This window comes from Mesocricetus auratus, unplaced genomic scaffold, assembly GCF_017639785.1.
Source record: "Mesocricetus auratus isolate SY011 unplaced genomic scaffold, BCM_Maur_2.0 Super-Scaffold_100014, whole genome shotgun sequence".
In the NCBI taxonomy this organism is placed as follows: domain Eukaryota; kingdom Metazoa; phylum Chordata; class Mammalia; order Rodentia; family Cricetidae; genus Mesocricetus; species Mesocricetus auratus.
In genome coordinates, this window is record NW_024429197.1 from 40,520,429 (window position 1) to 40,547,054 (window position 26,626).

At 41.0% G+C, this 26,626-nt stretch overlaps 1 protein-coding gene and 1 long non-coding RNA gene across 3 annotated transcripts in view; both read right to left on the reverse strand.

The window, feature by feature from the left end:
• The window catches only part of Atg4c (autophagy related 4C cysteine peptidase), a 69,362-nt gene extending 56,911 nt beyond the window's left edge, over positions 1 to 12,451 (reverse strand). The window contains exon 1 of one of the 2 annotated variants that reach the window (XM_005074327.4): positions 12,180 to 12,451. The gene's annotated coding sequence lies outside the window, so the exon portion shown is untranslated. Of the gene's footprint in view, positions 1 to 12,016 lie in introns of both variants that reach the window. The other variant, XM_013116495.3, reaches the window with a different exon arrangement.
• A 4,134-nt stretch (positions 12,452 to 16,585) lies between these two features.
• On the reverse strand, positions 16,586 to 18,848 carry LOC121144137. Its single transcript, XR_005881441.1, has 2 exons — positions 18,799 to 18,848; positions 16,586 to 16,998 (listed from the first exon to the last, which is right to left on the reverse strand). It is a non-coding gene; the product is annotated as an uncharacterized LOC121144137 (long non-coding RNA).
• Positions 18,849 to 26,626: the final 7,778 nt, after the last annotated feature.

Consider the following 26,626-nt stretch of genomic DNA (forward strand, 5'->3'; position numbering starts at 1 on the left):
ACGAGAAGGAAACGTGAAAAAAGGGAGAGACGCTGAGAAGACAGGGAGGGGTGAGGGGATGAGCTTGCTACAGCACAAGTGGGAGGAGGCGGGGCCACAGGTCGACTTCCGGGAGTCAGTTCTACTGTGGGTTTTGGGATCCACAGCAAGTGCCTTTACCCACTGACCCACCTCACCAGCTCTCATTTTGAATTATTAGGTGCTTTTTGCTACACTATTAAGTAAAATGAATAGTAAAAGTCTAAGTTTTTCATTCCCCCTACACCTACCACTCATTTACTTTTGTGCTCTAAGCTTATACTTTAGAAAATGCAAGTCCCCCTTAAATGACACCCAGGAATCCAGTACTCTTAGCATAAAAAACCGGGGGTGCTAACAGTTACTCCAGCTGTCTCCCCTGAGAGCTCATGGACAAGCCCAAGGCACTAACACAAATACAAAAACAAATTCCAAACACAAACACGCAAACAGCAACACAAGCCAGGGAGGACATGTACTCTCAGAACAAGGCTAGAAAACAATGAGGGGCCAATAGCAAAAAGAATGCACCAAGAAAGCATCTAGTAAACATTTTTTAGGGCCCCTCGGGATAACATTCTCCACTTAAAAACAGTATGTTGACACACAGTTATTTCATAATGATCACCTAAATGAACTGGATCACTCACATATTATCTTAAAACAAAATGGTAAAGGGCAATCTAAGAACCAAGCAGACATACACTTCCCTCACATCTGTCTTGTGGTCCAAGAGCACAGCTGTGTCACACTGTACATTACATCTCACAGCCTGTGCAAAGCATCATCGTAACCACCCTCCATGGGACACAGGGCTTTAAAGGAACCTCATGGTTTACTTGAACATTGTGGTAACACTTACTAATGAGGAGGCTGAAGAGATGGCTCCGTGGTTAAGAGCACTCGATTCTCTTGCAGAGGAGTGGAGCTGAGTTCAGCTCCCAGCACCCACATGGGCAGCTCCAAACCATCTGTAACTCAAGTTCCAGGGAATCCAACACCCTCTTCTGGCTTCTATATAGGTGCATACATGTAGTGCACATGCAGAGAAGCAAACACAGGCATATAATAAAATACATACTTTTTAAAGAGTTACTATCTGGACTACCTGAAGTCTGTATTGTCTTGACTTTATCTCATTCATATATATATCTATATAAAATTCACTACATCTTTTATAAATACATGTTATGTCAGGATCTCAGTAACTTCTGCGTTAACTACAAGTTAAATTCAAGTTAACTACAAAAATTTGGAGATTTCATGCTTTTAATGTGTCAAGCTGTTAAATATTGAGTCTATACATAAAATTAACATTGTAAGAACTCAAGCTTACTTGAATCTCCAGACTTAAAAGGAACTTACAGAACATCCAATAATTAAATGGCACTAAAATCGTGAGTAGCTCTTGATCGCTGGCCCTGTATGATACACTCCAACCAACAATGCTTGGTAGAGAGGAGAAGTAGAAGAAAATGTGGAAGTATAAAAGGCTTTAAATAGATCCTATTCAAATTGCGAAAACCCCAATCTGCCTTCTGGTTCATACTCGCCCATCACAAATCATTGCCCTAATTAAGAACCCAGGCTTAACCCACAGTAATGAGACCTCCTTTGCAACATCCTTGCCAGCCACACTTCCTTAGCTTCTGGCTGGACACTTCCAGAAAAAAACAGGTGTCAGTACTGTGCTAAACCCAAAATACAGTTATTACTATAAAAGCAATGAGTTGCTCTGGAGACTCCATGTTAACTTCAGGATATTTGCTCATGTCTCAACTCTATTCCTTGAAGGATGGCATATGGTGGGCTAGGCAGAAGGCTCCATCCATAAAGCCTGGCAAGCATACGAACCTATGTTCAGTCTCCAGAAACCCTGTAATACAGAACCAAAATTCCCTCCTATGATTTCCAATAACCAGCTGTGCTTGGGTCCTTAGAAACTAATCCTTCTTCAATTCGAGATCCCAGCTGGGGTGTGTGTGTGTGTGTGTGTGTGTGTGTGTGTGTGTCATGCTTTGAGTTGTTTTTGTCTGGTTTGAGGTTTTTTTTGGTGGTGGTGTTTTCATGGTTTTGGTTTTTTTTGTTTTTGTTTTTGAGATAGGGCCTCTCTACGTAATCCTGGCTGTCCTGGAACTCATTATACAGATCAGGGTGGTCTCAAACTCACAAGATCCATATCTGCCTCTGCCTCTGCCTCCTGAGTGCTAGGATTAACAGTAGAGGCCTCCACACCCGGCCGCCAACTGATATCTTAAAACCCTCCAGTCTTCTCTTTTCCATATGGACTAGACCCGTCCCATTAACGGGTCAGAAGACTACAGATGAACGGTAAAGAAGGAATAATCACAGTACCAGCAAGGGATTAGAAAGAGGTCTCCCGCAGAAAGCTCAGTGGAATTGGCAGCAAGGTAAGACTGTGTCGTGCAGGTATATACACACAAGATAGTCCTAAATAACTCAGAGGTTTGAAATGTGACAACTAGGAGGACAAAGGCCACATCAGCAAAAACAAGGAAACCAAATGGAGAAGCCAAATCTAAAACAAGATCTAGTGAGGGGCGGGAGATATGGTTCAATGGTGAAAAGCACTGGCTGCTCTCGCAGAGGACCCAGGTGGTTCCCAGGACCCACACGGCAGCTCACAACCATCAGCGACTCTAATCCCAGGAATCCAACGACATCTTCTGGACTCCACAGGCATCAGGCATACATGTGGTGTGCAGACATGCAAGCAGGCAAACCGCCCAGAGAAAGGGAGGGAGAGAGGGAGGGAGGGAGGGAGGGAGGGAGGGAGGGAGGGAGGGAGGGAGGGAGGGAGGGAGGGAGGAAGGGAGGAACTTTTTAAATGTAATAAGACAGTGAGTTTGAAGTTTGTATCAAAAGTGGTTAAACTCTCCCAAGAAAACTTTTATTGGTCATTTTTGCCAAGAAAAACCTCACCAGTAACTGCATACCATTTAAACACAAAATATGCTCATTCCCCAAATATTTGAGAAGCAAGACACTAAGGGAGATAAATCAAGCCACAAAACTCAGTTCCTACCTTCATCTACCTTATATGCTAATGGCACATCACTAATGGTCACGTATCACAACAGAGATACAAAACGTGACAGGCAAGAAATAGTTCCCCTTTCTAGTGAGAGCATCACACACAAATAGTATCACAGGGCAAACACAGTTAAAACTGTACTGCTCAGATACAAAGACCAAGGACATACAAATGCGTCTTTCTATTCTGAACATAATGCAGGAAAACACTACACAGAACACTCAGAAATGCGTTAGTATCCTCAACAATTGTGTCTATTGTTAAAAGAGTAATGCCTGAATTATGTCATCACTCCAGAGAAGAGCACTGTTTACAACATTCACAAACACAATCACTTTAGCTTACAAATAGAAATTGTTTGGGGTTTTTTGTTGTTGTTGTTTTGCTTTGCTTTAGTCATTCTTGATTTTAAATAATATTACAGAAATTGGGAAATATACCCACAAGTTTTAATCCTTACAAAGGTTAAAAAGAAGAAAAACAAACCTGTAAACTACACATTCTTCAGTAGATATAAAGCCCCTGAATTCTCTGTAATTACATACTATGATAAGGTTTACATTATAATGTCTACTATAGTAGTTTCATAGGTGATCGATTTTATAATCTATTAAAAAGTAGTTTACTAGGTGCATATTTTAAATTGATAATATAACCATACAGAAAAAAAGGTATTTCAAGTAACTCTAAGTACAATACCTTTAGTGAAATACAGTCTAAGGTCATAAAATGGCAAAGTAATCTTTATCTAGTAGATTTGCTGTTAGGCACAATAATGAGCTAGTAATCTTAAAACCTTATGTATGTTACAGGATAAAATGGATAAGTAGGCAAATTGATATGGTTGAGAACTCCAATTCTCCCTATGGTTAAAAAATTAGAGAGAGAGAGAGATGAAGTGAAGAGAACCCTTCAATGCTGAACCTGAACAGAAGCTATTCTGTGGTTTCTTTTCTAAAAGTACACATGGGTGGCTATGTAGAACCTATTTACAATATTTAGAAACAAAAATACCCAGTAGCATATTCAATGTCCAAATTTCAGTTTCTAAGTAAATAAGCCAGGGCTTTATGGCTAGACGGCTGGTTCCAGATCTCCAGCAGAGACTGTACCAGATGAGCACGGGGTGCCTTATGATACAAAAGTGCAGGGAAACAACCATGTGAAAATATCCAAAGGAAACAGGAACAAGCTTGGAGACTGCCACTCCCCAAATCTGAGATAATCTATCGTCAAAACAAACAAAAAGATGATGGTGCTGGAGAGACGGCTCAGTGGTTAAGAGCACTGACTGCTCTTCCAGAGGATCCAGGTTGGATTCCCAGCACCCACATGGTGGCTCACAGCCATCTGTGACTCCAGAGTCAGGAGTTACACCTGATACTCTTCTGGCCTTGGAAGACACAGCTTACACACAATGCAAAGACATGCATGCAAGCAAAACACTCATACACATAAAAGTAAAAAGTAAATACATCTTTAAAAAAGAATGATGATAGCAGATTATAACATGGGGTAAAAAGAAAAATTCTAAGAATTCTTAGAAATAAAAGGAAAAACATGACTGGGCGGTGGTGGCACATGCCTTTAATCCCAGCACTCAGGAGACAGAGGTAGGTAGATCTCTATGAGTTCAAGGCCAGCCTGATCTACAGAATGAGTTCCAGGACAGAGAAACCCTGTCTTGAAAAAAAAATGGGGAAAAAACTAAGAGCATGGCATTCCATGCTAGAAACCCCAGCATTCTGTAGACTGCTATGGCTGAAGATTACAGCTAAGGGACAGTCAAGGAAAGACAGACTGTCACCAAGAAGGGGAAACAGTTGAAAAGGTTCGACAGAACTGAGAAATTGCAGAGACAAGCAGCAATACAAAGACTGACTCAGGCAAGAATTGTGAATGGCTACTAAACCATACAAAAACTGCTGGAAAATAGAATAGTCACATGATTTCAAAGCATCACCCCATGGAGTAATTATTAAATGCAAACAGGAAAGGTATTTTAAACATCTTCAATGACAAGACAAGCTGTCACAGTACTCTACTAGGGCAAAGTGAAAAACTGATGATTTCATCACTCAATAAATCAAGACTGTTCACTCTGTCCTGGTTAGCTTCTTTGTTGCTGTAATAAACATTGACCAAAGGCAATTTGGGGGAGGAAAGGGTTTATTTCATCTTACAGTTCCCAGGTTCCATTCCATTATCAAGGGAAGTCAAGGCTGGAGCTAAAGGTAGGAACCTGGAGATGGGAACTAAAGCAGAAACCATGAAGGAACGCTGCTTTCTGGTTCGCTGCCCCAGGCTTTCTCAGCTTGCTTGTCTATACGACACACCCAACTCCCTGCCCAATGGGAGCACTGGCCAGTGGGATGGGCCACCCATATCAATCACGTACCCCACAGGTGCCCAAAGGTCAACCTGATGAAGGCAACTCCTCAACGGGGGGTTCCCTCTTCCTAGATGACAACAAAACTAACCAGGACACCCTGAAACTAACTGAGAGATGACCAGACATATCACGTTTGTGATGTAGTCTACAAAAACATTGATTTGTACAAAAAAAAAATTGGTTCATACTAAAAAAAGAAATCAGTTGTCTTTAAAGATAAGGACAGAGGGGAAGGGGGGGGAAGAAGGTGTTCTCTGCACAAGAAAACAGAGGGGTGGGGTGTAGCTCAGTGGTAGAGCGGCTGCCTACCATGCACAATGCCCGATGCCCTAGATTTAAGTTCCAGCACTGCAAAAGAAAAAGATAAAAAAAGAGGAAAGAAAACAGAAATATGACAACTCAATATATTCATGATCTATGACTAGATTAAGTTTTTTGTTTGTCTGGTTTTGGGTTTTGTTTCTTTGTTTGTTTTTCAAGACAGGGTTTCTCTGGGTAACTCTGGCTGTCCTGGAACATGCTCTGTAGACCAGGCTGGCCTCAAACTCATGAGGTCTTTGGTGGTCTCTGCCTCCCAAGTGCTAGGATTAAAGGTGTATGCCACCACCACCACCCGGCTAGATTTACTAATTTTTAAGCTATGGTAACACTGTTGGCACGTTGGGCCACATCTGGGTTTTGAATATGGATGATACGAAAGAAGACACTAAGGTTAAAGTACTGTGGTGTACTAATGGTGGTATGGTTGCAGGGGAATGACCTAGCTATTACAATCTGCATGAGGAAGTACTTAGGAGTGATGGGTCACAATGGCTTCATCTCACTTTCAAATAGCTCAGTAAGAAAAAGGTGTCTACATGAGTTTAAATACGGAAAGCACATCCACAGTAACGAACAAGCTCAAATGAGGGCTAGTGTTCACAGATAGCAATCTAAGTTTGGGCTGGAAGGAAATGTGGAAATTGAGTTGACCTTAGAGCAGCTTAACTACTTCCTCCACTACCCCTATGGACTAACAGGAATGCAACGTTCCAAAGTTTACTAAGATTAATGAAAAAAAAAAGCAGTAATTCTAACAGATGATAAGTAATCACAAGGCAGCCCCATCCGTGTTCTGACACACCTGGAGGCCCACAGACTCACCTGAGAACTCGTGCTAACTCATCGCAGGACCACAATGACTACAAAGAGCTAAGTTACATAATATTTTCTCCAAAGCCAAATACAACTATCAAGCAATTCAGCTGCCACCCAAGTAAGATGACCTCAGAGTCAGCATCTTAATTGCAATCATCAGGACTCTGCACCAGGGAGGGACGCTGGCGAGCCTGTGCACACCCACTGTCTCTCTTTTGACCCTTATGACAAGGATAAGACCAGTTCTCCTATCCTCGGTGTCTAAGCTGTCTTGCACAACTCTGTATGTCTGTAGTCCAGTAAGTAACAAGAGACCCTGAACTCAGATATCCTGACTCCAAAGTCGAAGTACTTTGTCTTATGTGCAATGCTATTATCACCACATGTGAAACATGAAATCTAAGCTGACTTGGTACCCATCAAAAATCACATAGTTGAGAGATGCAGGAGAAAAAGAATGTCTGTATTCCTCTATGAACATTTGTATTTACAAATGAACCAAGTAAGTGAAGCTAGAATTTAGCCAGATGACCTATTTACTACCAAATCTCAAGCCAAAAAAAAAAAAAACTAAAATGTTATTTATTAAGGTATCATTCAGTGTCTTAGGGTTTTATTGATATGAAGAGAAACCATGACCAGAGCAACATTTAATTGGGGCTGGCTTACACTTCAGAGGTTTAGTCCATTATCATCATGGCAGGAAGCATGGTGGCACACAGGCAGAAATGATACTGGAGAGGAAGCTGCAAGTCCTACATTTGGATCTGGGGGCAACAGGCAGAGAGAGAAACACTGGGCCTGGCTTGAGCATTTGAAACCTCAAAGCCCACCCCCAATGACATACTTCCTCCAACATGGCCATAGCTACTCTAACAAGGCCACATGTCCTAATCCTTTCTAATGATGCCACTTTCTTTTTTTAAAAAAACAAAGATTTATTTATTTATTATGTATACAATGATCTGCCCACATGTATGCCTGCAGGCCAGAAGAGGGCACCAGATCAAATTACAGATAGTTCTGAGCCATCATGTGGTTGCTGGGAATTGAACTCAGTACCTCTGGAAGAGCAGTCCGTGCTCTTAACCTCTGAGCCATCTCTCCAGCCCCGATGCCACTTTCTATGCACCTATTGGGGTCATTTTCATTCAGACCACCACACTTACCTATACTATTGTACATGGTTTTAACATGTCACATGTAGATTCAAAACAGATGCCAACACATTTCCAGATGCTTTCACTGACAGCTCCACCCCTCTGCATTCAAGGATAAAAGACTACACAAAGAAAATCTGAGTGATAGCTCATTATTCAAATATAATAAACTCAGGAGGCAGAGGCAGGTGGATCTCTATGGGTTTGAGGTCACTCTGGTCTACATAGTGAGTTCCAGGTCTGAGTACATAGTGACACACCATCTTAAATACACACACATACACACACACACACACACAGAGAGAGAGAGAGAGAGAAGATAAATATAACTTTTATATTTTAATATAAATTAATTTTATAAAATTAATGATATAGACTAATAATAAAAATTAATCTTTACTATCACTGCTGCAATAAAAACGCTAATAAAGGGTTTAGTCCTGGAAACCTGATCTTTCAATGTTCTCTGTCTCAAAGAATGCACCACAATCCATCCAGTGACAAGGTGTTTGTCTTATAACTATCTGGGGTAGTCAATGGCCTCTTCTCCCTCACCTCTCATCCATCTACTTCTGCCTTTGCTATCACCTCCTCCAGACAGTCTCATCCCACGTGTAGGCTATTTTAATGTTCCTCTTACTGGGCTCTCCCATCTTCAATCTTCCCCTCTGTATTTCTTCCTCAGGAAAAAAAAAGCATCAAGTCCTTTTGTAATCGCATCTGACACAGCTGTAACTTCAAATTTGGCTATCTGGTATATATCTGCCTGCTCCATTACACAGAAAATTCTGTTGTGGTAGACTATTTTATTCACTGTGATGGCTACTTTCATGACAACTTGACACGAGCTAGAGTTACCTGAAAGGAGGGAATCTCAATTGGAAAAAATGCCTCCATAAGATCCAGCTGTGGGCCATTTCTTAATTAGTGATCAGTGGGGACTGGCCCAGCCCTTTGTGGGTGGAGCCATCCTGGGCTGGTGGTCTTGGGTTCTATAAGAAAGCAAGCTGAGCAGGCCAGTGAGCAGCACTCCTCCATGGCTTTTGCATCAGCCCCTGCCTCTAGGATCCTGCCGTTTGTGTCCTTGTCCTGACTTCCTTCGATGATGAACAACGATGTGGAAGAATAAACCAAATAAACCCTTTCTTCCCAAATTGCTTCTGGTCGTGGTGTTTCACCACAGCAATAGAAACCCTAACTAGAACACTCTCTACTTTATATCTGTGACCTAGAAGAACTCCTAGTTAACAAAATGAAAAGTTATATGTGAGGTAAACACTACAAATGGATTCATAAATACTCCTAAAAGTAAAAATAAAGTAGTTATAAGGTTCAATTGCCAACATAAAAGAGTACCTAATGACATAAATTCTGGCACCAGAATTTTGCAACTTAACTCTGAGACTGAAACGCATCATATAGACAATCTTGCCCTGTTTACTTGACAGTAACTCATAAAACAGCAGTGCATTTTGAAAGATTTTAAATTTCATTGTTTGATTAAAAACAAAAACAGGTGAACCTACAAATCACCTACCTGGTCTACTTCCCTCACACCTGACAACTAAGCATCCTGGTCGCTAGACTACTAGCCCATCCCCACGACTCAAGGGCAAACACTGCCAAGGGTTCCTTCACTCACTGCTCTCAAATTCCTTCCATTCTTCATGTAATTACTCAGAATCTACACAACGTCTCATTTCAGTCTGAGTTCTGGCCATCAGTTCACTCAAAAGTTTTTTTTTTTCTTCTTCAAATGCAGGCATTGCATACCTGCTAAGTGTGTGACAAATGACAACATAGAAAAGTCCACAAGTGTCTTTCTAATCTCTGGCCTCCACAATTCAGCTGCAGGGATCTGTTCACTGTGCTTTCACCTGGAATTGCTTTCCTCACAATTTTTACTTAACAAAACTCCTATCCACTATTTAACAGACAGATGAAATCTCATCAGGGGGTGATAGATGGTAGGTAATGATAAATAAATATAAAGTAGGCACATAAAAGTACAGATAGATGATAGATGATAAATATAGATGAACAGATATAAAATAGATGGACAGACAGAAAGTCAGACAGCTATGGATAGATATAAAACGGCTGTTTTGCACATATTTACTGAGCTTTATCCATTCCAAGATAAAGAACTCTTTGCCCCTTTAGCGCATTAGGAAGGATCAAAAAGAACTGGACTCTTCCAGCTTTAGTTTCTTCATTTGCAAAACATTAATAATAATAGCTCACTGAGTTCATATAATGTGGAGACAATGCTTTGAAATTATATAGTACAGAGATGAGTCATGGAGGCAGGGTGTTCTGATCAATAAATGTCATGATTTCGCTAAATAGTAAGAATCCAATAAATGCCTAGCAAATGACTAAAATCTCAAGAAAAAGTCAACTTGCAACTCAAAACTCTCATAACAATATATTTTAAAAATACGTAGTTATATAACTTCTTACCTTTTTTTCCAAAAAAAATTCATGAATAATTAATCTGAAAATAAAAATGTTGGGGTTTCTTTGTTTGAAAAGGTCACTGGGGAGGAGGGAGTTAGGTAGTTTAGGGTTTTTGTTTGTTTTGTTATGTTTTTGATACAGTCTCACTCTATAGCCCAAGCTGACCTAGAACAAACTTTGTATCCTAGCCTGGCCTCAGACTCATGGTACTCCTTCTGCATCAGCACCCTGGGCACTGGAATTACAGGCATGCACCAATTCTAAATTAGTATATGTTTATAATCTTAAACACAGCTGAAAACATTTCAGATTGATTAGGCACATTCCCAACCTGGAAGGGTATGTTTTACTCTTACTGATAGTATAGATTGTATCACTTAAAGAAAAATGACACTGGACACACACCTGCAAACCCAGCACTCTGAACCCTGAGATGGGAAAACAGAGTTGGAGCCAGCCCAGGTTGCATGGTGAGAATGCCTTTTAAAAAAAGAAAGAAAACTATCAGAAACACTAAAACACAATAGTTAGAAGTCGAGCCACAAAAGTCACTTAAATTGCAGAGTTCCCAGAAGAGACAAAATATATATCTGTAAAACAAAATGTTGAGCAAAGAACACGCAAAACAAGCAAAGCTTCGAAACAGCTTCACAAAACATCTTTCAGTATATCTGCATCCAGGCTGGAGAGCTGGCTCAGTGGCTTAAAAGGACCGGCTAGCTATTCTTATAGAGAACCTCAGTTGTATTCCAGCACCCACATGGTGGCTCACAACCATCTGTAACTCTAGTTCCAGGGGATCTGACACCGTCTTCTGACTTCAAGGGGCACCAGCCACACACACACACACACACACAGTGAACAGATGTGTAGAAAAACACTCACACAAAGAAATAAAAAAAATCCCTTTTAAATATATATGCACCCATCCCATTGTATAGAAACAGCATCAATTAAGTGGTCTCTAATCTCTTTTTACTAAATTATATAATTCCTCACATTGCCCATTTTTAACTTGAGTTCTCAAATTCTTATGGCAGGTGAACCAGTCAATTAGCTACAGACACAGGACTAATTAGGAATCTTCCTGTTTAGGCTTTATAATTTGAAACTCAGAAAATACAAAGTCTGTACGTTTCAAAGCCTTTCCAACCCCCGGGGTACTTCCAAAGACTCATAATCTAATTACAAATCACAAGCAGCAGGCAGGAAAGATCACGTCTTTGTGTCTATCTGCTATCAGCTGACACAAAATCAACCCAAAATCCCACGGGAATGTCAGGTCAGAAAAGGTAAACAAACAGAAGAAAACGCCCACCTAAGTAATTCAAATACTAAAAAGCCATAAGGTGATATATTCTTAACGCCGAGGTGGGACATGAACTCCATGAGGGAAAGTAATCGATACAAAACAAAAATGTAAGATAAAGAAACTCCGAGAAATGTAAACTCAAGCAAAATCATGCTGATCGCATGGAGGATGTTATTCTGGGTTTCAAACTTCAAAAACCCTTAGATGTGGGTGGGTATGCGAGAGTGAGCGAAAGCCAAACTAGTGAAGTCAGCATCGTTTAGTACAGACTGGAGTTGCAAACACCCCCAAAGGGGTAACGGGGCTACAGATGGACAGGTTGAGAGCTAGCATTTACCACACACACGCTTTTTTTGTTTTTAAATAGAGAGGGCGGTGAGCCCAGTAGCACAAGGAAGGATCAATGGGATGAGGCAGCAAGGGATAATGCCGCTCCTGCTCTGGTCAAGAATGATAGAACAGCTGGCCGCTGGAAGGCTTACAGTTCAAAGGGCGAGGGAGAATTGGAAGATGACCCGCGCGAGGAAGAAGAATCGAAAGAAGCTCCAACACCCTCCAGGAACCCAGACGGTTGGCCAGGGTCTGCACCAAGGGCAGGGCCCCACAAAACCAGCCATTCGGAGACTACAAATACCAAACTCCAACCTTCTCCACTCCGCCAGCCTCAAGCCGACCCCTCGGCGACACGGGACTGGATAACTGTACAGCGGCGCAGGAGTCCCCACACCAGGACAAGCTCCGGCTCCAGTAGCCGCGCCAAGCAGCGCGTACGACCGCGGGACGCACGGGACAGGGCCCTGGGCGGCCACCGTAGCACGGGACGCGGATGCCTTCGCAGGCCGTAATCCTGCGGGCGGCTTGGCCCGGGGCGCTAAACGCCCGGGCTGCAAGCGCAGAGCCCAGTCTTGAGCATCTATGAGCAGCAGCCTGGTGTTAGGGTTTACAGCTGTCCCTCTGGCTATAACTACTGCATTTAAGCTACTAGCTGCCACGCACCGTGAGCGCCTGCGGCCTCGGGACTACAAGATCCAGCATGCACAGAGCTCTGGGTCCTTATGACCAAACCTTCTTGGCTAAAAATACTGTCTCCTAATTGCAAGACAAACTGTGGTTAGGGGTGCTGATTACACCCTGGTGGAGCTTCTAGGGACGTGTGCATTCAGATTACGCATTCAGGTTCTTGTCAAGGAATGAAGTAACCTGCCTTTTCAGAAATGTGGAGAGCAATACTAAATAATGACAAAATGTAATTTTGCTAATACATCGTTTTCGGTAACACAGACTGTTGAAACAATGCATAAGAAATAAGAGTAGAAACTAGAAGGAGGAAAAAAAAAAAAAAAAAAGACAGCAGTCTCTGCTACCCGACCGTTAAAACGCAAGAAAATGAAAGCCTTCTGGAATGCAAAACATGTTCTACTTTTAAGTGTGTTTCGCGATTAGAAATCAGTAGTGTTTTAAGACAAGCGCTAGCAATTCGGCCAGGCTGGCTGAACTAGTGTTGGAGAAACTGTACTATGACACTGGGAAACTTACTTTAAATGTTATTCTCATTAAAACAGCTACATAGAGTTAGCGGAGTGATTTATTCACCATTCACATGGGACAGTCAAATAATCAGTGGAGAGGCATGGCAAGACAAGCGGGACAAATAATCAGTGGAGAGGTAGGGCAAGACAACAAGTGGGACATTTATTAGCATAGATAACAAAGTATCCACTATCTTCTCTTCTTGGATAGTTTGTTTCATATTTTGAAATGCAGAGCCGTATCTGATGATTTAGGAGAGGTAGCTCGTATCTCACAAGCTATCCCCCGAGCCTTTTTATAACTTCTATAAGGACTTGTGTGAGGGTTCTCTAAAGGAACAGAACTGATAGAATGAATATATATTGAAAGGGGATTTATTAGACTGAATGTAGTCCAGCTAGTCCAACAATGGCTGTCTCACACTTGAAAGGCAGAGACTCTAGCTGTTGCTAAATCCATGAGGCTGAAGGTCTCAGCAATCCCAATCTGGCACTGGAGCCCTGGAAGATTCCTGGGGGAGTGTAATCGTTTGACTCCCAAGGAAGTTGGATTTAGTACTGGCAGCAACAAGGTAAAAGTAGAGCCAAGACGGCATGAAGCAGTCTCTTTCTTCCGTGTCTTTTTATCTGGGCTGCCACCAGAAATTGTGGTTCAGTTATATAGTGGGTCTTCCCAATTCAAATAATCTGATTAAGAAAATTCCTCACTAGAGAGTACAGCAGCCTTAGTCTGAATTAATTCCAGATGCAGTCAAAGTGACCACCAAGATTAGCAATCACATTTGTATTACCAGAATGACTGTATTTCAATTTTTGGCATACTATATTAACAAGCCATTAGAATCAGTGCTTGGGTTTATATGATAACTATATAAAATTATCCTATATTATGTGTATACTGCAAGCATAGGCTTTCTGTAGACTTATAGTAAAACAAACTTTAATTGGTTAGAAAAAGAAATGAGAACGTCTTTCATTTTTACAATTTCACATAGGAGTCACAGAGGGATTTTATATTCTCTAACACTGGCATGGAATCAGCTACCATATAAACTGCTTTCCAACTCCAGTGTGCTAAATTATGCAGTACAAGCAAGTAAATATTTAAAATCTATGATCATGGAAAACAGTCTGCTGCTTTTCATACCCATGCACCAAACTGGTATTGCAGTGGGAGAAAACATTTCCAGTAGCAATTTGATGGGAATGCTGATGAACTATAGTTAGGAGAAGTGGGATTCATAGGTGTTTGTTGTAAATAAACACTAAGTTGCATCCTCTGCACAGTGACATTAAGGAAGCTTTTTAAATATGCTATATTTCTGGAAGACATGTTTCTAAAGCAGTTTCAATGGTCAGTTGTGTGAATGAACAAGGGGGGGAGTTAAAGGGACATGATTTATGCAACAGACTGCTTTTTAGAGATTCTTAGAGCTACAGCATTGGGCAGAAGTCTCCTATAAGTGTCTTTGTCTGCTTCTCCAGCCAGTTGCCATATACACAAGAGTTAACCCTGAACAGACTGCTCATCACAGTCCAACAGATTAGGGACAAAGCACTATTAGCTGTTCCTGAAGCAGGGGTAGTTTGATAATTAGGAGAAATTTCAAGGGGAAAGGATGAAGATGAGAGAGTCAGCTTTTAGAAAGTTGAAAAAAAAGGTGTATATTACCGTGACCAAATAGTCACTTAAACATTTGTTAAATTGTAACTCTTTATTAGCTGATCTACCTTCTAAAAGGCAAGAACTGCCTTCTGAACATCTCTGTCCCTCAGGTTCCAAACACTATACTTTGCACCAGCCAACTAGTTCTCAGAGTTTCTTGGTGTGCAGTGATGCCAGAGGTCCATGGCATCCTTCTCATTCATACTATTAACTCCTTTGTTATTTTGAGGTTTTGTTGTTTCTTTGTTTTGGGACAGAGTTTCTTGTAGCCCTGGATGGTCTCCACGTTGCAAAGTGTCAGAGAATGACTTCTAACTCTTGCCTCTAAATCCCAAGTAGTTTTAATGTTTCATTTGCGCAACATACTTAGATGCCTATTTTATTTTGCTTTAATTTTTATATAGGTCTTGCTAAGCTCCTAAGGTCTTGAATTTACTTTGTAGCCCAGGCAGGCCTGCTGCTTGTGATCCACCCTCCCCCTCAGCATCCCAAATACCTGGCATTACAGGCCTGTGTTACCAGGTCCAAGTTTAATGTAACATTGGTTTGTGTGTGTGTGTGTGTGTGTGTGTGTGTGTGTGTGTTGTTTTGGGGGATGATGTTGTTGCATCGGTTTGTCTGTTTATTTGTTTGAAACAGGGTCTTTTTTTTTTTTTTTTTTTGGTTTTTCGAGACAGGGTTTCTCTGTGGCTTTGGAGGTTGTCCTGGAACTCGCTCTGTAGACCAGGCTGGCCTCGAACTCACAGAGATCCGCCTGCCTCTGCCTCCTGAGTGCTGGGATTAAAGGCGTGCGCCACCAACGCCTGGCTGAAACAGGGTCTTAATGTGTAGTCCTGGCTGATCTGATACTCACAGAATTCTGCCTACTTCTGCCTCCTAAATGATCCACACAAAAGCCAAAATGGACAGTACACTTTTGAATGATTGGTGGGTCACTGGGTAAATCAATGAGGACAATGAGAAGTTCTTAGAGTCAAATGAAAAGATGATGTGGCAAAGCCCCCAAGACAAGGTTAAGGCATTCTAAGAAGTAGGGCTAGGCCTATATTTGAAATCATGAACCAGGCATGGTGGCCCATGCCTGTAACCCCAGGACCTGGGAGCTGAACAGAAGGCACATGAGTGTGGAGCCAGCTTGGGCTTCATAAGGGCACCCTGTCTCAAAACGAGCGACACTACCAATAAGGTCTCAAATAGATAACCTTGTGTCTGTCATACAGACAGGTTCTAGAATCATGAGAATAAGCCACATACAAAAATTAGGGGAAAATGATAAAAGTCAGGGCTGAAATAAATAAAACGGGGACAAGAAGAGCATAAGATTCACGAAAGGAAGATTTAGTAACTTTAGAAGATGGGGGACTCAGAATAAAAGACATAACAATAAGACACATAATAAGATTGAAGTAGTAACAAAACTGCAAGACCAAATGGATTTTTAACTATCTTTTCTTTACCTTTGTGTGTGTCTGTGTGTGTGTGTGTATGTGTGTCTATATGTCTGTGTATGTGTGCATCTGTCTGTTTGTGTGTATATGTTTATATACATGGTCAAGGTTCAACTTGAAAAGTCAGTCCTCTCTTTGCACCATGTGGTTCTGGTACAAGCTCAGTGCTTCAGGCTTGGCAACAGGCTCCCTTACCTGCTGAGTCACCTTGACAGCCCAAGATCAAACAGATTGATTGTTGTGTTCTACCATATCTTTAAGGATCTACTCCGATGCCCATTAAACTATGCCCCCTCAAAAAAAGGAAATAAATGCTTCCAAACTACTTCTATGAAGCCAATAATACCTCGATACCAAAACCAGAGAGAGAAAAAACAAACAAAAAAGAACAACTGTACACTAATTTTCCTAATGAACATAAATTGTCAACAAAACACAAACTTAATTCAATAATATGGTGACGAATCATAAACCATGATTGAGCCAGTGTTATTCCAGGGTTGCAAGGACTGCTTAGCACTTGCAGATCAGCAACTGTGACACGGCACACACGTAGAACCAAGGACAAACCACGTGATCTTCTCAGTCAATGCAGAAAAGGCATTTGGCAAAGTTCAGAAAAATCTTCATGATAAAAGCCCTCAAGAAACTAAAAGTAAGGCTGAGGGGATGGCTGAGTGGGTCAAGAGCCAGTATGAAGACTTGAGTTTGGATTAGAAGAGAAAAAAGCTGGCTGGTATGGTGGTCACATGAAATCCAGCATTCGTGAGGACCCCCAAGTCACACTGGCTCCTGGAAAGTTCTGGGTTCAGTGAATGATCCTGCCAAAATAAATAAAATGGAGAGCTGTTGAGAAGATTCTAGATGTCAAATTCAGGCCTTCATACGTACTCTCATGTGCACTCACACACACAAGTGAGCATGTGTAACTGGACGTTTCTCTCCAGCCCACCAGTTCCCAAATAACCACCCAGAGGCTTAACATTAATTATGAATGTTTGGCTGATGGCCCATGTTTATTTCTAACCAGCTCTTACATTTAAATTAACTCATTTCTATTAATCTAAGTCTTGTCACGTGGCTGTGACTTACCAGTAATGCTCTGGCATCTTACTCTTCAGGTGGCTACATGACTTCTCCACCCAACTCCACCTTCTTTCTCCCCGTATCTCTGCTTGGATTTCCTGCCTAGCTATATTCTTCCTTGCCATAGACCAAAGCAGCTCTATTCATCAACCAATAAAAGGTAATATATATTTGCAGCATACAGGACATCCCAGATCAAGCATGCATACACATATGTATACATTCAAAAGAAAGAAAGAATAGAATAACCAAATTACAACATAATAGTTTACATACAACAAAGGTATCACCAACAGAATACCAACTAGGAAAAAACTAAGTGCTTCTTCTAAAATGAACACAGGGCTTGAATTCTGATAAGGCAAGAGAGAGAAATGAAAGGGCTACAAGTGAGAAAGTAAGAAGTCAAGCCATTCCTTTTTGTAGACAGTATGATCATATATCTAAAACCCTAGAGATTCTACCTGAAAGCTCCTAGATCTACTAATTACTTGGTACAAAGTTGATATGCAAAAATTAGTTGATGTTGTATACATCAGTAATGAGCATGTTAAGAAAGAAATCAGGAAAACACACCCATTCACAATAGCTCCCAAGGAACAAAATAAAATCCTCAGGAATAAAAATGCCTCAGCTTAGGACTGACTTCCATAACTTGTCCTGTGAACTCCATGTATGCAGCATGGCATGGACACACACACACACACACACACACACACACACGCACGCACACCAAATAAATAAAGTGTAAATGCCTCTACAATGAAAACTTTACAGTACTGAAGAAAGAAGTTGAAGAAGACACTAGAAAATGAAAGTAGCTCCCATGTTCGTGGACAGACAGAATTAAAATTGTGAACAAGGCCATATTACCAAAAGCAATCTATAGATTAAAAACAAACATAGAAGGTATGAAAAAGATTGATAGAGCATTGTACCTCCAATGAATTGATATATAAAGAATCTTTAATGGACTTTTAAAACCACTTCACTTCCACAGGAATGGCTATAGCCAAAAAGTGGAAAATAGCAAGTATTTGTGGGTTAAGAAATAGCCAAGAGGTAGCATGCTTGTCCAATGTCTTAGAGTTCTCTAGAAGAACATAACCAATGAAATGAATATCAGTATATATGTATATATATATTAAATTAGTGAGCCAATTTTAAAATAGTAACCACAGCGGCATCACATCTGAGAGCTGAGAACTCAGTAGTTATTCAGTCTTGAGGCTGGTGTCTCATTAGTCAGAGTAGTCCCACAATAGCTCTCTTTCAATGGGGAAGAGAGTAGGAGGACAAGTATAGTTAGGGTTTATTTTGTTTTTGATTTTTACTCTTGTTCTTTGGGGGCTTGTCACTCAGCTTCCAAATAATCACACAGAGACTTATTCTTATTTATGAATGCCCGGCCTTAGCATAGCTTATTTTTAGCCAGCTTTTCTTTTCCTTTTTTTTTTTTTTTTTTTGGTTTTTGTTTTTGTTTTGTTTTTCCAGACAGGGTTTCTCTGTGACTTTGGAGGCTGTCCTGGACCTACCTCTTATAGACCAGGCTGGTCTTGAACTCACATCAATTCGCCTGTCTCTGCCTCCCGAGTGCTCGGATTAAAGGCGTGCGACACCACCACCCAGCTAGACAGGTTTTCTTAAATTATCCTGTCTACCTTTTACCTCTGGACTTTTACCTTTCTCTATTTCTGTGTATCTTTTCTTTCCTTCTTATTCCCTGTCTGGCTGGGTGGTTGGGTGGCTGGGTGGCTGGCTCCTGGCATCCTCCTCTCCACCTTTTCTCACTCCTCTCTCCTGCTTCTCTCTATTTATTCTCTCTGCCTGGCAGCCCCGCCTATCCTTTCTCCTACCTAGCTATAGGCCACTCAGCTCTTTATTAGACCAATCAGGTCTTTCAGGCAGGCAAAGTAACACAGCTTCACAAACACAAACTAATGAATGTGACACATCTTTGCATCATTAAACAAATACTCCACAGCTTAAAATAATGTAACACATCTTTAACAAATATTATACAGCACATGAGTGTTGCTCCATCCACACTCAGACAAGGTACCTCAGCTGTCCCAATCTGTCTCCAGAAGCTGGTCACTAAACGTGTACATCTGGTTCTGACATCATGTTATGATACCTAACATCCCCAGGCCCTGGTTTAAATCACAGCCAGCAAAAGGCAGGTGTAGTGGTTTGAAAGAAAATGGCCCCCAAAGGGAGTGGCACTATTAGGAGGTGTGGTCTTGTTGGAGGAAGTGTGTCACTATGGGGGCGGGCTTTGAGGTCTCTTTTGCTCAAGCTTTTCTCAGTGTGCCAGTTGGCTTCCTGGTGCCTGCGAGATGTAGCAGTCTCAGCCACCACCACACGCTCCCCATCATGATGATAATGGACTGAACCTCTGAAACTGTGAGAGAACCACCATCAATTGAATGTTTTCTTTATAAGAGTTGCCATGGCCATAGTGTCTATTCACAGCCACGAAAACCTGAACTAAGACACAGGGGCTGGGGGTCTGAGTACATAGGTGATTACATAGACTTGAAACCCTCATACGTTGCTGATGAAAAGGTAAACTGCTGTAGCCATTGTTGAGAACTGTTTGGAAATTACTCAAAAAGTTAAGAACAGAGTAACTGTGTGTTTCAGAATTCCTAAGCATAAATCCAAAATAACTGCAAATGAAAATTCACATATTCTTGCACCCGGGTTCTTTGCAGCATTATTCCAAAGAAGTAGAAATGAACCAAATACCCACCAAAGAGATGAATAAACACAGTGCGTTATATTCACACAATGCGATATTGTCTGTGAAAAGGGATGGAGGTACCACAACATGGATAAACCTTTAAAACGTTGTAGTGCAAAGGGAAGCCAGTCAAACGGGCAATTTATTGTATGTTCCCATGTACAGAAAACATGCAGACAAATCCATAGAGAAAGAAATCTGATTAGGGGTGTCCAGGGGCCAGGGATAAAGGAGACTAAAAGAACCATTGTTTAATGGGGATTTTTCAGGGGTGATGAAAGCAGTCCTGAAGAAGTGACAATCACAAACACGGTGACTTTACAAAATGCCATAGCTGTGCACTGTGAAATGCCCAAAATGGAGAAGTTCATGTGGCATGAATTTTATCACTTTTTTTAAAGTGCTACCAAAACACCTATATCCTGCTGAATATTTTGAATGTAGCATTTGTGATATGTAGAAGCCTGAAAAACTGCTCAAAGATAAAAGTGAGTTAATGCATGAGGAGGCATGAAGCACATGAAATACCCAACACAACATGTCTGTTACCCACAGGCATTCATTCATATTTGTGACATAGTAGAGTAAATGTCTAAAATTAAACCATGTTATTGGCTGGGTATGGTGGCGCACACCTTTAATCCCAGCACTCAGGAGGCAGAGGCAGGTGGATCTCTGTGAGTTAAGGCCAACCTGGTCTACACAGTGAGCTCCAGGGCAGCTTAGGCTACATAAAAAGAACCTGTCTCAACAAACAAACAAATGCCATGCCACTTCAGAAAAGTCAATGAACTGGTTATATATTCCCTTTAATACCGGCAAAAGAACTTTAATACTTTCCACACAACACCAAAACATATGATCAAAGTTAATACTTTATTAACAATATTCACTTAATGATTCCTCACAATAAAATAGCAGGTTTTAAATAATGTTAGTACTTTTATAACTAAGGATTCAAACTTAATGTAAATAATAAAATATTGGTTAAATAATACCAACACTAATCATTTTTAAATATGAACAATAATGTTAAAACTAGTATTAAATTTATACACATAAGATTATTTTTCTATTGTTCGGGTTTTTGTTATTGTTTGTTTATTTTTTTCAAGACAGTTTCACTGTGTAGCTCAGGCTGCCATCAAATATGAGAACTTCTGCCTCAGTCTCACAAACGCTGGAATTGCCAGTGTGTACCATTTCACATGCCAGGTGATACTGTTTTATATAAGGCAGATATGGACTGGAGAGAGAGATGGCTCAGCTGTTAAGTTGAGTTCTCAGTTCTCAGCATTCACATGGCAGCTCTCAGCAGCGTATATCTCTAGCTCCCAGGGATCCGATACCCTCCACTGGCTTTTTCATGCACCAAACATACATGTCACACGTAAATACATGCATGCAAATACTTATACAAATAAAATTTTCTAAAAATTTCAATTAAGTGAGATAAATACTGGCATAAGAACTTCCACCTACATTTGCATAAGGCTGGGTTTATTCATAAGGCTCACATAACATGTCACAGGGCTTTCCACTTGTATTGAATTATTTAAAAAGCCTTAAATATTATTTCTGAAAGTGTAGTTTTTATCCCTTTAACCTTTTGCTGCCATTTTAGTTACTATACAAAATAATAGTTTTGTTATTTTAGTATCTGGCACAAAATTCTGCTGTTGACCATTTTGGGTAGGAATGTGACATGTAGAAATTTGAAAATTTTATTTTCACACATGTATATTGTGGTACTGTGCTCATATCCCTCTATGTTACTTGTGTTGTCTCCCTCCCCTTGGTCCTTTCTCCCAAGTATCCCACTTCTGCTTGTGTGTGTGTGTGTGTGTGTATTTACATCTTGATTTCTGAGAGAAAACACACAATATCTGTCTCCTTTTTACTCACTCTCCATTGTTTCTCACTTCCATTTTCCTCAAAAACTCCAAATACTGATTATTCTATATAACAGAATTTAAAGATCCATTTTTGTTCTTCACGGTATACAAGACTGTATGGTAATCTTTATAAACTAAAATTATTGTAACTAAGTAACATTTTAAACTTAATAAAAATTATCTAAATAATACCAACACTATTTTTAAATATGAATAGCAAAATTACAAACAGTATTAAGCTGGGCGTTGGTGGCACACGCCTTTAATCCCAGCACTCGGGAGGCAGAGGCAGGCAGATCTCTGTGAGTTCGAGGCCAGCCTGATCTTCAGAGCAAGTTCCAGGACAACCTCCAAAATAATACAGAGAAACCCTGTCTCGAAAAATCAAACCAAAACAAACCAAACCAAAAAAACAGTATTAAACTTATTCACACAGGTCACTTTTTCATATTAGTTTATAGTGGTATGCTGACGACTGACATTGGGCTCAGTGATACAGTAAGTAGCGTTTCCAGAACAGCTTCCTTCAGCTGTCTATCAACCTTCCGCCATCATCCTGGCTCTCTCCTCTCCATCACATTGGACATTTTGAATGAACTATTGTCCTTTACTATCCATCTGTATATTTTTTAAATTTTTTAAAACGATTTATTCATTTTATTTTACATATAGGAGTGTTTTGTCTGCAGGTGTATATATGTACCATATGTGTGCCTGGTACCTGCAGAGCTCGCTCAGAGGAAGGAATCAGAACCCTGGAACTGGGGTTACAGATGCCTCTGAGTCACCCTGTAGGGGCTGGGAAGTCAACCCCATCCTCTGCAAGAGCAGCCAGTGCTGAGATGGCTCTCTGTATTTCTTCGCAATTCAGCTTCTCATTAAAATTAATGAATGACCTTTTCTGTTCCTATGCCTAACACCTAGGTTTTGTTTATTGAGAGGATATTTACCCTTTCAAACCTACAAGGCTGAAGATCAGAATACAGATCAAGTTCCAAGACAGCCAGGGCTCACAGGGAAACCTTGTCTTGGAAAACAAAACAAGCACAAAAAAAACCAAGATGTATTTATTTTTATTTTGTGTATATGGGTGTTTTGTCTGCACTACTTGAATGTCAAGTGCCTACAGATACTTGTAAAGCACTTAGCTATCTCTCCAGCTCCAAAAATTAACTCTTGAACACCTGTATTTCTTTTTGTTTGTTTGTTTTTCAAGACAGGATTTCTCTGTATAGCCCTGGCTGTCCTAGAACTCACTTTGTAGACCAGGCTGGCCTCAAACTCAGAGATCTTCTTGCCTCTGCCTCCCAAGTGCTAAGATTGAAGGTGTTCACCACCACCACCCAGCTAATACCTGCATTTCAGTTAAGAATGGCTGAAATAACTATAGGCCAAGAACCATGAGGGTATTCACATTTGTGAATGTACATATACACGCAAAAATGTTTAAAATTAAGCATATCGAGAATAGCAACTTACATGCATGTATGTGAGATTTTTAAAATGCAAAAATAAAGTGGCCCCTATGCTAAACTGCTATTTAAGGAATTCCTGGGGCAGGTTAAATTTTGCTCTATACTCTCTCCTTCTCCCCCTCCCTCCCTGTCCCTGTCCCTCCCTCCCTCTCTCTCTCTCTCTGCGTGTGTGTGTGTGTGTGTGTGTGTGTGTGTGTGTGTGTGTGTGTGTGTGGTGTTTTAGGTTTTTTGAGACAGGGTTTCTCTGTGTAACAGCTCTGGCTATCCTGGAATTCACTTTGTAGACCAAGCTAACCTCAAACTTGCAGAAATCCATCTGCCTCTGCCTCCTGAGTGCTGGACTTAAATGCATGTGCCACCATGCCTGGCCTGTGTGTTTTGGTTTATTTTCAGATGAGGCCTCAAGAAGCCCATGTTAGCCTCATAGTCAGTCCTTCAGAAAGGCCTCAAACTTCTAATCCTCCTGCCTCTATTTCCTGAATATTGGGACTACAGGCATGTTCCACCACACCCAGTTCATGTGGTTCTGGGATCAGTCCTAGGAATGTGTTCATACCAGGCAAGAGATTCACATACATCCACAGCCTACCAATATTGCCTTAAAATATATTTTATAAGTTGGGTGGTGGTAACACACACCTTTAATCCCAGCACTTGGGAGGCAGAGGCAGGCGGATCTCTGTGAGTTCCAGGCCAGCCTGGTCTACAAAGTGAGTGCCAGGACAGCCAGTGCTATTACACAGAGAAGTCCTGTCTTGAAAAACTGAAAATTAAAAAGAAAGATTCGTTTTGTTAAAGGTTCATTTTGGTAGCTGAAGCAAGAGTCAGTATTAGGGTCACCACAGTTCAATGGTATTACTTCCCAGAAAAATCACCAATAGCTCTACACCCATGTTCTGTGTTTCAGAGAAGCCCAACACCAAAGGATTCCAGGTGGCTCTAGGTGTACGCTGTCCACACTTTTTCTGCACAAGCTGGTGGGGTTCATTCCAGCCCAGAAACGGTACGCTCTTCTCATGGTCTTCTCTATAGTACTGCTGCATGTCACAGAGCTGGATGTCCCTGAAGCACCTTTAAGATCCTAGCCACTCAGAATGGACCAAAAGCTCTTCTCTTCTGAGTGTGGGGACCCAGAAGCAGAAAAACAAACTATAACAGGACTGCTGCTACAGTCGTCTGATTTTTAGCTCCCATCTAGCTAATCAGGGAGTCTTCTGGAATAAACACTCCAAACCACTGAGTGTAGAAGAGAGGAGATGGCCCTGTGGCCCATGGCCAGGAGACGTCCTGAAAGGAAGGCCTTGCTACTGGGCCCAGCATTCTCATTTTATCGTCTCACGCTACAAGGTGGGGCAGGCAAGCAAGTGAGACTTCACAGAAACGTACGTGACAGTCAGCAGGTTGCTAGGGGCAATGACCCACTGCTTCTGTTATTTTTCCGGGTCATTCTGTTTTAGGTAGCAAGTGAAGTCGTGCTTGGCAAATACACAGTTCAAGCCTTTAAGTAAATCATTAAATAAATCAATAAATCGGGGTCTAATAATCAGTGTTCTCTAACTTGTTCTACTTCAAAATAAATGGGCAAACACAAAGTGGCACGTAGAAACAGTTGCAGAAATTAAATACCAAGGAAATAAAACTGTCAATCAACAAGTGGACTCATGGGCCAAATATAGTTTCCATAAGAAGAAGCACAAATATCGAAGAACTAATTCTTTAAAGGTTCAAAATCCCTGCCGGGCATTGGGAGCTCACAATTTTAATCCCAGAATTTGGGAGGCAGAGGCAGGCTGATCTCTGTGAGTTTGAGGCCAGCCTAGTCTACAGAGCGTGTTCCAGGGCAGGCTCGAAAGCTGCAGAGAAACCCTGTCTCAAACAACAACAACAACAACAAAAAAAAGGGATTCAAAATCCCTTGTCAGTGGGAAAATGAAAATTAAAACTACTTTGTGATTCCACCTTACCCCTGGCAGAATGGCTGTCATCAAGAAATCTGACAACAAATGTCAGAGAGAATGTAAAGACAACCTTATTCGCTGCAAATTAATACAGGCACTATGGAAATCAGCATGGAGGATCCTTGGAAAGGTAAAACCAGAACTGTCATGTGACCCAATTATCTCACTCCTGGGCATATGCCCAGAGAACTCCATATCCTGCCATAGAGATATTTGCACATCCATCTTGATTATTGCCCTATTCACTATCGAGAGGAAGTGGAAGGGATTAAATGTCCACCAACAGATGAATGAGTAATGAAAGCGTGCTACATTTATAAAAAGAACATTATTCAGCTCTAAAGACAAGTGATTCAGGTATGACGGCACATGCCTTTAATCTCAGTAGATAAGGAAACGGAGGCAGGCAGAACACGGAGTGAATGAAGCCAGTTTGATCCACACTGTGTTCCAGGCCAGGCAAACCTGTCTTAAAAAGCAAACAAACAACAAAAAAGGGTTTGCATTGCAGGGTTGAAGAGATGGATCAACAATTAAACACACACAATGCTCACCCAGAGGACCTCGGCTTGATTCCTAGTGCCCATATAGTAGTTTGCAAACATCTGTAATTCCAGTTCCAAGGGATCCAACACCCTCTTCTGACCTCTGTGGTCCCCGGCATGCAAATAGTATACATACATGCATACAAGCAAACCACTCAAAAATAAAATATAAATTGGATAAATTTAATAAGAAATTAAAATAATTTAACTTTTAAGAAAAGATTGCAGGATAATGGAGGGACTTAGACCATACAATATTAAGGACAGCAAGTCACCTGATGTGCATATGCAGATCCTAGCCAATAATGTATGTATAACTGCTGTTCATGGGGGACAGTGTAATCCTTAGAAAGGAGAACAAGAATGGGTAGCGTCAGATGATGAGGAAGGACAGAATACAACCAAAGGACACATGAGTCATAAAATACAATAAAAGCACATTGATTTTCTAGTTTTAACTCTGTCACAGATCTTTCTTTCAAAGAGACATTCCCAAGCAAGAGACATGCTGCACATCGTGACTGCCATATTAATAACATCTGCCTTGAATATGAAGCATGGTGCATGCTTCCATGAATCAAGCTTCTCCAGTAGTTTTGCTCAGGCTCATTTACTGCTACCACAAGCCTAGGAACCTAAAGAATCAAATGTATTTCAGCCAGTGGCCAGTAGATGGCGATCACGACTTGATTTTCAGTTCCTGCTTATGCTTATTAAATCAACACTTTATGTTTTAATAAGGGG